Raw genomic sequence first — 12,545 nt, 5'->3', positions numbered from 1 at the left:
GTGGCAGGTCCATGGAATATGGTGGACAGAATGGAGGGAGCAGGGCGTTACACATAGATATCGAGGGGCAGAGTTAAGGAGAGTAGGGACAGCAAGATAAGCAAATAGACTAAGCAGGAGGGCAATGATGAGGCATTGAATTGGGCAATGGAGTGCAGGAGGAATGGGCAGAGACATCAAGTTAAATGGAGGGCAGTTGCAGCACATCGGACCATGGAGGGCAGGAGAGAGGGGCTGGTGCATGGACTCGGACAACAGAAGGTAGGGAGGAGGTGGATGGGGCAGTAAGCTAACTGTTTAGGGCAGGCAAAAAGGGCAATGGAAGAACAACTGCCACACATAGTTGTAATAAGGGAGCAGGGGCATGAACTTGGACAATGGATGGCAAGGAGGAGGGGGCAGGAGTAGCGAGTTGGGTGGAGGCAGCACAATGCCAGGCCAGGCCTTACTTTCAACCCCACCCCCACTGTGCATTACAATGGGCATCTTACTTCACGTTAAAAAAACCTTAGAACTTCACTGAAAAAAACAAAGGTTATAGGGACATTATAGTTATGCGAAGATTTCACTCGTACAAAACCAGTAAAATTCAGCAGTTATAGTTATCTGAGCTACCTATAGCTCGTGCCCCCACAATGCACTGCTTATGACCTCACATATTACATCACTCAGAAACTTTTTAAAAACACTCACAGTCACTGGATAATGTCATCAGTGATTTCATTTGAGATGTCATCAGTGATGTCATCACGGATGTCACTGACCATGTCATGAGTGATGTAATATGTACACACATACTCTCAGAAACTAACATTCACACACACAAACACAAAGTTAATGGAATTTCCTCTCTGCTACACTTATTTCTGATTTATTATTAAAAGCGCACACATATGTGTGTGTGTTTATATATATATATGAAGATATATATATAGATATATGTAGATATACATCTATATATATATCTATATGTAGATATCTATCTATCTATATATATATATATTCACTGAAAAAAACTAAGGTTTCAGGGGCGTTATAGTTAGTTGGACATTTCACTCGTACAAAACCATAGAAATTCCCCTGTTATGGTTAGTTCAGCTAACTATAACTCGCACTCCCGCAATGCACTGCTGATGACGTCCCATATTACATCACTCATGACATGGTCAGTGACATCATTCATGACATCACTGATGACATCTCAAATGACATCACTGATGACAACATCATTGTGATAGAGTGGCAGACCTCCTCTCACCCTAATATAACCTTTGATACACACACTCAAAAATACAAACTAACATTTTCAAAACATGGACATACCAATACCAGTTACAACACACCTATTTAGTAATTCCAAGATCTACACACACATCCACTCATTCACCAACAGTCCCTATACAGTTACTCATACATGTACTCACTCATCATATGTACTCATATATATACATCCTGTTACACACTGCCACTCATCAATAGGGTTACTCACACACATAGTCACACATGCAAACAAAGTATCAAACATCCATTTACTTGCATATACAGTTATACACACACTACCAAACTTACTTCTACAGAAACTTACACATACTTACTCTCTTAAACAATCACTTATAGAAACACCTACTTATTTGTACAGGAACTCTTCCAATCTCTCACTCTCACATATACTCACTTATATACACCAATACTCACATATACTAGTTTAAAACATATGTAGTTACTCATAAAGACACTATTGAGACAGTCATTCATTCACTCACTAACACACCCATACACACACTCATCCACCTATACAGTCCTGCACACATGCTGTCTTCAACACATACAAACAGCGAGTCACTCATTCATGCATCTATGCACTAAGTAATACCCCTACCGAACCATACAGACACTCAGACACTCATACTGATACTCAAAAAACCAATAACCCATATAGACACTCATGTAGCTACTCACCAACCCATGCAGCCACTTATACACAAAGTGAGAGACTGATACAGATATTTACATATTTAAGCAGTACTCACAAACCCATGTATTCACTAAGATACACTTAATCAGTCAGTTATACAATCAATTTTGCAACATAAATCATCTATTTAGACACTTATATACCCATTTATTCTTCCATCGACCTTGAGATATACATATATAAAACATTTAATTTTCAGAAGAACACACATTCACTGGATGATGTCATCAGTGATGTAATTTGAGATGTCATGAGTGATGTCATGAGTGATGTAATATGTGATGTCATCAGCAGTGCATTGCGAGTGCGAGAGTTATAGTTAGCTGAACTAACTATAACGGGGGAATTTCAGTGGTTTTGCACGAGTGAAATGTCCAACTAACTATAACGCCCCTGAAACCTATGGTATTTTCAGTGAATTTCTAAGGTTTTTTAAATGCTAATTTCTAACTATAACGTGCCTGAAACCTATGGTTTTTTCAGAGAATACATATATATTTATTATACTATGTATACATGTGAAAATGTCTTGGTCCACCTGTTTAATTCGGTGGCACAGAAAAAATGGGTGGAACTGACGTCAGCACGCCGACGAGGTCCTCTTATGGCTCCGATGATGTCATATGGTGTCACGAGCGGAGCCGTGCTATTATGACGTCCTCGTCGATGTGGGAGAGTTAGGAAAGAATTTCCGTGGAATGCTGGTGCGGGGGATATCCACCTAAGTGTTCAGGCTAGTCCTTTGGGAGCAACTGTTTATGTTGCCACTCCAGAAACCGAAACCAGTGATCCGAGGGCAGAGGCCCTGCAGATGGCACACGAGGTGGGGTGCCCAGTCATGTGCACCGGCGGTGCAGCGAAGTGGCAAGCACCACAACCCACAAAAAAGGTAACGAGGGCACTGAATAACACAGGATCTTCTCTTTGTATCTGACAGGAACAACAAAGTTATAATGCCCTAGTACCAAAATGTAGAATTAGTGCAACAACGGTCTTCAAGAGAGCCTGCAATGCTGCGTCTGCCTCTCGTACCCTGGAGGCAGCACATGGGTCACGTGGTACGGTCATACTGCAGTGGGACACACACTCGTTGACCACTCATGGCACTGCTCCACACTTCAGGGAGGACGCTTTCCATTAGCTATGTTTTATGATGACGTGCCGCGCCGGCCCCGTCCAACAACAGAACTCCTTTAGATCCAAACAGACTCTTCCACTTTCTCACCGGAAGTGAAACCAGGCCACGCAGACACTTTCACAATACAACAGCTGGGAAAGCACTTTTCGGTAAAAAAAAACACATTCCTTCCCCTAAATAATCAAATAAACATCTCACTGAAGAACAGGGGCCAACTACGATCAGTAAACAGCCGTTACAACTACTTTTTTACTTTGCGATACCATTACAACGCATGCATTACCACGCATGCGTTGTACATCGCGAAGTCATTACTACACATTTTTTAGAACGCATGGTCATTTACCGCACATGCCTTTACAACAAATTTTGTTGTAAAGGTATGTATGGTAAATGACCATGCATTCTAAAAACATGTAGACGTTCCACGTTTTTGTAAGGAAACAGAGGCTATTCCGTTTCCTCACAACGATGTGCACCGCCCCTCAGAGATGACGTAAAGCAGGAACCACGAGGAGTGAGAGGTAAGGGGGATTGGGCATGGGGTGGGGTTTTATTTCCTAGGGTTTAGGGTAGTGCAGTGGTGTTTGGGTAGTGTAGGGGGTCGTGCTGGGGATAGTGTTTTATAGTTTAGGGTAGTGCAGTGGTGTTTGGTTAGTGTAGGGGGTCGTGCTGGGGTAGTGTTTTAGGGTTTAGGGCAGTGCAGTAGTGTAGGGGTACGTGCGGGGGGTAGGGTTTTAGGGTTTAGGGTAGTGCAGTGGTATATGGGTAGTGTAGGGGGTAGTGCTGGGGTAGTGTTTTAGGGTTTAGGGTAGTGCAGTGGTGTTTGAGTAGTGTAGGGGGTCATGCTGGTGGTAGTGTTTTAGGGTTTAGGGTAGTGCAGTGGTGTTTGTGTAGTGTAGGGGGTCGTGCTGGGGGTAGTGTTTATGGTTTAGGGTAGTGCAGTGGTGTTTGGGTAGTGTAGGGAGTCGTGCTGGGGGTAGTGTTTTAGGGTTTAGGGTAGTGCAGTGGTGTTTGTGTAGGGTAGGGGGTTGTGCTGAGGGTAGTGTTTTAGGGTTTATGGTAGTGCAGTAGTGTTTGGGTAGTGTAGGGGGTAGTGCTGGGGTAGTGTTTTAGGGTTTAGGGTAGTGCAGTGGTGTTTGTGTGGTGTAGGGGGTAGTGCTGGGGGTAGTGTTTTAGGATTTAGGGTAGTGCAGTGGTGTTTATGTAGTGTAGGGGGTCGTGTAGTGCAGTGGTGTTTGTGTAGTGTAGGGGGTAGTGCTGGGGGTAGTGTTTTAGGATTTAGGGTAGTGCAGTGGTATTGATGTAGTGTAGGGGGTCGTGTAGTGCAGTGGTGTTTGTGTAGTGTAGGGGGTAGTGCTGGGGGTAGTGTTTTAGGATTTAGGGTAGTGCAGTGGTGTTTATGTAGTGTAGGGGGTCATGTTGGGTTCTAGTGTTTTAAGGTTTAGGGTCGTGCAGTGGTGTTTGGGTCGTGAAGTGGGTTGTGCTGGGGTAGTGTTTTAGGGTTTAGGGTAGTTCAGTTTTGTTTAGGTAGTGAAGGGGGTCGTGCTGGGGGTAGTGTTTTATTGTTTAGGGTAGTGCAGTGGTGTTTGTGTAGTGTAGGGGTCATGCTGGGGTAGTGTTTTAGGGTTTAAGGCAGTGCAGTGGTGATGGTGTAGTGAAGGGGGTCTTGCTGGGGATAGTGTTTTAGGGTTTAGGGTAGTGCAGTGGTGTTTGTGTAGTGTAAGGGGTTGTGCTGGGGTAGATTTAGTGTTTAGGGTAGTGCAGTGGTGTTTGGGCAGTGTAGGGAGTCGTGCTGGTGGCAGTGTTTTAGGGTTTAGGGTAGTGCAGTTATGTTTCGGTAGTGTAGGGTGTTGTGCTGGGGGCAGTGTTTTAGGGTTTAGGGTAGTGCAGTGGTGTTTGGGTAGTGGGGGGGTAGTGTTTTAGGGTTTAGGGTAGTGCGCCCAACCAGCCACAATATCCGTGGACAAAGGGGATCCTGACTCTTTTGAACGCTCCGCCAATTGAATAATTTGGGTCAAGGGCCCTTACACGTCCAAGACCTATCAATTCGTTTCTTGGGATCCCTCATATACTTGGAGAAAAAGGTACATAGTTTCTCATCAATTTCAGGCATGTGTGCCACCTTCCCCTTCAGTGAGGGCCTGGGGCATTCTCCCCTCATCCTATTCCTGACCTTCCTTTCAAGGGGTTGATTGATTTTCCCCACCACATACTCTGCCACTTTGGTGTCAGGGGTCCACTCCGCCTACCTAGGATGGTAAATTTGGGTAGGCTTGAACATGTCCGAGTGGACCCCGTCCCCAACCCGGGACTGAGAGGAGTGGGACACTGGATGCCAGGGACGCCCCAAGTCCTTATACTCATCGGAGGAGAAATTGTCCTCCGATACACCCTCTCCCTCTAAGGGAAACGCGCTGTCTGGGTCTGCAATAGTGGTGACAGCGTCGCAATTTTCTCTGGACCCCTCCTCCTCCCGGCAGGGTGCATGTTCTAGCGTTCGCACATTCTTGAGGAAGGTCTCCGTAAGTTTATCAAATCCTTCCAAGTGCCCCGCGGTATGCTTAACAGCCCTTTTATTCCCCATCTGGGAGCTACTGGAACCCGCCACCACCAGATCTGGGTCACTGAGCACCCCAGGGATGCTTTTCACCAGCTTATCAACCTGATCCCTAAGAGGAGCCAGTGCCCTAGAAGTAGCCAGAGAAAGGGCTTGTCCACTGCTAGAGGGAGAAGTTGGGGGGCCATTCCTCCTCCACTTCCTGGTAGGAGGAGTAAAAATGGTCTTCTGGAGAAGACATGATAGCAGAGGGTGTGAGCACAGAACAAATGCCTTTAAAATCCTTAAAATCCTTAAGGCAGCCCCCTCGCCGGTGCTCCAACAGCTGGGCTTTCCCCGCAGCTGTTATAAGAAAAGACTGAGGCGCAATACCAAATACTGTGGCCGTGTGGGGAAATCACCGCGTAGCAGTGTCAATATTAGGCGGGAATCAAGCGGACACTAAAGGAGGGACCGGATTCCCAAACGCGCGAAAAACCCGGCGGGAGCACTCGACAGAGCTGCCTCACTCGGACCAGACGTGCCTGACAGGATCTCACCGCGCGCAGAGCACACAGCGGGAGAAACTGCGAGGGTTGAGAACGCTCTCGGGCAAGACCCTGCTGCGTAGGGAATATGAAACAATACCAAGGTAATAATGCTAATAACGTGCACAAGAAACCGCTATACAAACAGCAACAATGTCAGATTAAGCCTAGAATGAAAGGAATGCACTTAACTGATGAGCAGTGAAGAAAGAGGAAGCGGAAGGGATGTCACGATATTATATATGATGGACTGTGATATGATTGGACTATAGTTGCCTTGGAGACTACCCCCCTAATGGTTCATGGGTTGGGTAGTCTTTTGTTTAATGATTGTTGTGTCATGTTTTCTTTGAACTGCTATGCAAATAAAGTGAGGAAAGATATGCCTAATCGTCGCCTCCGCCCTGCCATAGAATTCATTAAACTTTATTCGATCTAATTTAGAAACATAGATCATAAAAGTGTACATAAAAACAGTAAATCCTCTTTCCTAATACAATACAGTGAGAATTCATTAAAACCAGTAGGTAAAAACTGGTGTTACAAAGCCCGGTTCAGGTTAACAGAATCGTAAAGGTCTATGTTTCGCAAGATCAATCTCATGTACTTCATGCAAAATACGCAATAAGGGGTCCAAGTAAGAAGTAACGCTCCAATACCTGACCAGTCTGCAGAAAAACTAAAAATAAAAAGTGTTTTGCACTCTTCTGTCATTGGGCTATATGTGGGCTACATCTGGGTGATATTTGTGCTACATTTGTGCTCTTTTTCCTCTGATGGCCATCTTGGGAGACTTATTTGTTATGAAGTTTCCTAATTTCCTCATTTACTGCAGCTTCCTCAGTAGGAAATGCTTTCTGTTTTTTACTTTGGTTCCATCAAGAAGGCATTCAGATGTGTCACACATCTGCCATAAATTCAGAATGTTAGCACTCTAGTTATTCATTAGATCACTGTAGTAAAGCCACTGCTCACCAGGGAGTTAACTGGAAGTCTACTGCTGGTATTGAAAGTGATTGTTTCAGTCTGCATGTCAGAACTTTCTAATGAAATAGAAGAGGATTTGAGATCTCACTTAAAACATGCCCTCAATTTTCTTTCTGCAGCACTAACCATAATTTCTAGGGCAAAATGAACCCCCTCATTTTGTTCCTTTTTAAATTAAATGTTTTAAGTGTTACCAGTCTACTCCAATCAAGATGGCTTCAGGTGTGCCATCATTTTGTCATAAGTAAGACTGTTAGCTCTCTAGTTGTTCTTTAGAACACTCTGGGAATCTGCAGTAGAACACAAAGGCATCAACTGACAGGCTGCTCCTGTTGAAATATAACAGGAAGATATTGGAGATCTCACTGAAAACATGTCCTAATTTTTCTTTCTACAGCACTAACCATAATTTCTATGGCAAAATGAACCCCCTCATTATGTTCCTTTTTAAATTAAATGTTTCAAGTGTTACCAGTTTATTCCAATCAAGATGGCTTCAGGTGTGCCATAATTTTGTCATAAGTAAGACTGCTAGCTCTCTAGTTGTTCTTTAGAACACTCTGGAAAGCTGCAGTAGAACACAAGGCATTAACTGACAGGCTGCTCCTGTTGAAATATAACAGGAAGATATTTGAGATCTCACTTAAAACATGTCCTAATTTTTCTTTCTACAACACTAACCATAATTTCTATGACAAAATGAACCCCTTCATTTTGTTCCTTTTTAAATTAAATGTTTTAAGAGTTACCAGTTTATTCCAATCAAGATTGCTTCAGGTGTGCCATACTTTTGTCATAAGTAAGACTGTTAGTGCTTTAGTTGTTCTTTAGAACACTCTGGGAAGCTACAGTAGAACACAAAGGCATCAACCGACAGGCTGCTTCTGTTGAAATATAACAGGAAGATATTTGAGATCACACTTGAAACATGTCCTAATTTTTCTTTCTACAGCACTATCCATAATTTCTATGACAAAATGAACCCCATCATTTTGTTCCTTTTTAAATTAAATGTTTTAAGTGTTACCAGTTTATTCCAATCAAGATGGCTTCAGGTGTACCATACGTTTGTCCTAAGTAAGACTGTTAGTGCTCCAGTTGCTCGTTAGAACACTCTGGGAAGCTGCAGCAGAACACAAAGGCATCAACTGACAGGCTGCTCCTGTTGAAATATAACAGGAAGATATTTGAGATCTCACTTAAAACATGTCCTAATTTTTCTTTCTACAGCACTAACCATAATTTCTATGACAAAATGAACCCCCTAACTGTGTTCCTTTTTAAATTAAATGTTTTAAGAGTTACCAGTTTATTCCAATCAAGATGGCTTCAGGTGTGCCATAATTTTGTCATAAGTAAGACTGTTAGTGCTCTAGTTGTTCTTTAGAATACTCTGGGAAGCTGCAGAGGAACACAATGGCATCAACTGACAGGCTGCTCCTGTTGAAATATAACAGGAAGACATTTGAGATCACACTTGAAACATGTTCTAATTTTTCTTTCTACAGCACTAACCATAATTGCTATGACAAAATGAACCCCATAATTTTGTTCCTTTTTAAATTAAATGTTTTAAGTGTTACCAGTTTATTCCAATCAAGATGGCTTCAGGTGTGCCATACTTTTGTCATAAGTAAGGCTGTTAGCGCTGAAGTTTGTCTTTAGAACACTCTGGGAAGCTGCAGTAGAACACAAAGGCATCAACTGACAGGCTGCTCCTGTTGAAATACAACAGGAAGATATTTAAGATCACACTTGAAACATGTCCTAATTTTTCTTTCTACAGCACTAACCATAATTTCTATGAAAAAATTAACCCCATCATTTTGTTCCTTTTCAAATTAAATGTTTTAAGTGTTACCAGTTTATTCCAATCAAGATGGCTTCAATTGTGCCATACTTTTGTCATAAGTAAGGCTGTTAGCGCTCTAGTTGTTCTTTAGAACACTCTGGGAAGCTGCAGTAGAACACAAAGGAATCAATTGACAGTCTCTGCCCTTGTTGGATGTACATGATTTACTGAGAATGACAGACTTCATTCTCGCATGACTGAGAAAGATAATGTGAATTTACAGAAAATATGCTCTCATTTTAGCTTCAGTTTTCTCTCAAACATGATTCATGATATCCCAGCAGAAGGTTATTTTACAGGGTAAAATCACCTTAGAACACACCACAATTCCTGAAATCAGTATGGTACCATCAACAAATTGATTCTAATGTAACTAAAGTCTGTTATCACCCTATATAGTTCTCCTTTTGGTAACCCTCAAAATCTTCGATTCACTACAATGCATTTCAATGGGATACTATCATGTATATTGGTCCCAAGATGGCTGCCAGCAATTCCAGGATGAAGTGCTGACAGCCAATCAGATCTCACGATGAGATGTGGCATTAGTCTCCGCCCAGATATTGAAACTCTTTCTTTTTCTAATTTCTCATGAACTACTGAACGGATTTAACAAAAAGGAATCTTTCTGAACCAAGGGCTACCTTTTCGCCAAATTTGGTGTAATTCCGTTCAGCAGTTCGGGCTGTAGCCGTGCCTAAAGTTTCCTATGGGAATTAACATAGAGAAAACACGTTTTGGGACCACCCTTTTTTCTCGGCCCCCGCTTGCCGATTCACCCCAAAACTTTTAAGATAGGATCTAACCGGAGCGCCCCACGAGTTTTGAAAATTTCGCGAAGATTCGTCAACCGACGCCAAAGTTATTGGGAAAAGAATGTTACGATTTTCCTATGGATAATAGGTCCTAACTATAACTACCTACTGGAGACCGCCAGTAGGTAATATAGATACATATACATACATACACTAGAAGATGAAGGATCACAAGAAAATAACAACCAGCCAGGGCAAAAATATGGATCCCAAAGGATACAATGAGTCGCAAAGAAATAAAATATCCAAGAAAGAAGTGACTTAAACAGATGGATTCACCAAAGAACAAAAATATATTTCTACTTCAACGTTTCAGCTTCCGCCTTCCTCAGGAAGTACAAGATGGTTTGCTCATTGGCTGCACAGATGACACAGCTGATTTTTCTAAAAGTGTCATGAGTAAAGATTGTGCCTCATTCACAAAGCAGAAGGGATCCAAAGGGTACTCTTTCACTTTTGCAAATGAGTTTCTACCCCAACTTCAGAGTCTGTAACTCTTCAATAGTTTGTAAGTGGAATTACTGCCACACACAATTAATACATCAGAGTACAAATCACAGTTTAGAAGGACAACCACAACACACCCCATCCAAATTGTAATGTGTAATTCATTTCTAAACTCATTTACTGATTCAGAAGACTTTTTGGAATTGGTAAATGGATGTAGTGAGTCCAAAATGTTTTTTAGCAGTTGTAAACCCTCTGATTTAGCAAACTGGAGGGCTTGCAGCCCATAATAAGTGTCATACATCAGGCACTCAGGGGTATATTATCAAGCACGGCGTTAACATTATCGCCGCTTTAGCGGCAGAAAACTGCCGCTAAAGCGGCGATAATGTGCTTGATAATATGCCGCAGAGAATTCCAATAGAAGCCCATGTTGACACCAGAACATGGGCTTCTATGGAAATTCTCAAGGGCATATTATCAAGCCCATTATCGCCGGTTCAGCAGCAGTTTTCTGCCGCTAAAGCGCCGATAATTTTAACGCCGTGTCTTGATAATATGCCCCTAAGTTGCTAGAATACAATTTTGAAGTGACACACATTTTACGGAAATGTAACGGTAAGGCCAAGTGTCAGATGATGGAGTACAGGATGTTAGTTGAAGACATTGGTATTGAGGACAGGAATTGTGTCAAGGAAGAACAGTGAAGACATGCAATGCTTCAGCTTCTATTATCCATAGAACATTGAAGTTTGCCAAGAAGAGTCAGTCTAAAGAGAGGTGCTTGAGTAGAGATTTACTACAAAGCTTAGCAAAGACGGCATCAGAATTATCCGTAGGGAATGCCATTCTTTCCTCTGGTGAAAGCTGGTTTCTCCCATGTAGTGAAACGTTTGCTGATTGCAACAGCAGCTCAACATGGCACCCCATTACTGAACAAGACGTTTTGTGAAACGTATTGGTAGCCAAAGATAGACAGAGATATACAGCAGAAAATTTGAGAGTGTGCAACCTGTAAATTTCCTAGCAAGAATTTTCCAACAAGGACCGCACCTAGGCTTCCAGTGGAAATTTTACAACGTGTTTAGGAGAAAGTGGCATTGGATTTCCTAAGGCTTTTCTAAGGGTTACCGCTAGGTCTTAGGTTTGCCCTTGTTCTGATAGGACTATAGGTTCAAATAAATAGAAGTTAAGTTCATTGAATAATCTGATACCTAAATTGTCAACATATTACTACAGAAAATCTACAATTTTGGAAAACAATAATGGAGTGAAGTTTTCATCATATCCGGTGAGGCAGTTTTTCAAGAAGGAAAGAATTCAGCATGTGAAACACTGTTTAAACTATTCCCATAGAAATAGATAAAATGAAGGGCTAAGAGGCCAGGTGGTTCTTAAGTCAGGATGAATGTAGCAGGGAGATTATATTCTGATGTGGTGCAAGAAATGTTGTGGTCCTATCATTTGCCTCCCAATTGGTATCTTGTCCAATCATTACTCTAAAGGGACAGGTTGTGATGTATGAAAACAAGGGATTACTGATGCCAGCGTGAAAGGTAAGCACGTGCAGGTTAAGGTGCATTGTGATTTAGAGGACACCTGTGCAGGTAGCAGCACTCAATAAAACTGATAACATTGTGTAAAAACTAGAGTATTCCAGGTGGGTGTCAAGATGGTTGATGTGATGTTGGGGTGAGAAGAATTCATAGAAGATGCTTCAGAGTCAGATGTTTGTGTCTCATTGGTAAATGGTGAAATGGTTGGACAAAGGGAGAGTAGCCAGAATTGGTCCTAAGGTTTCTAAAGGAACAGAGTGAGGATTTGCAATGTTCTGATGTTCCCAGGCATCCTCAAAGAACAAAGAGTGAGGATGATGAGGGACCATGTTCAAAGTATTTGACTGACGGTAGTGGTGTTCATTGCACATAAAGAGACAGGCTGTGGGAAAAAAACACTTTGTTTGAACCTTGCTTATGTTTCTCTACCAGGTGTGGTCTTACATCTCATTTTGGTCGAAGTTTGGATTTAAATCGAATTTTGAATGGCAAACTGCTTGGAAACTATTCTGAGTTTAGTTAACAGGTTGCTTACGCGTTAAGTTAATTTTGTGGCTCAGTTTTGTTGGTCGGTCAGTATGCTTTTGTGTGTTTCCACTTAGACGACTTTCATAAAGGGAAGATGTGTTATGTTGTGCGTTAGTCTAATGTAAAATGTAGTATATATTCCCTTCTCAATGTGTCTTCT

Source organism: Triturus cristatus, chromosome 2_1 (assembly GCF_964204655.1).
Source record: "Triturus cristatus chromosome 2_1, aTriCri1.1, whole genome shotgun sequence".
In the NCBI taxonomy this organism is placed as follows: Eukaryota; Metazoa; Chordata; class Amphibia; order Caudata; family Salamandridae; genus Triturus; species Triturus cristatus.
The sequence above is the reverse complement of the archived record's forward strand: the minus strand, read 5'-3'. Positions refer to the sequence as shown.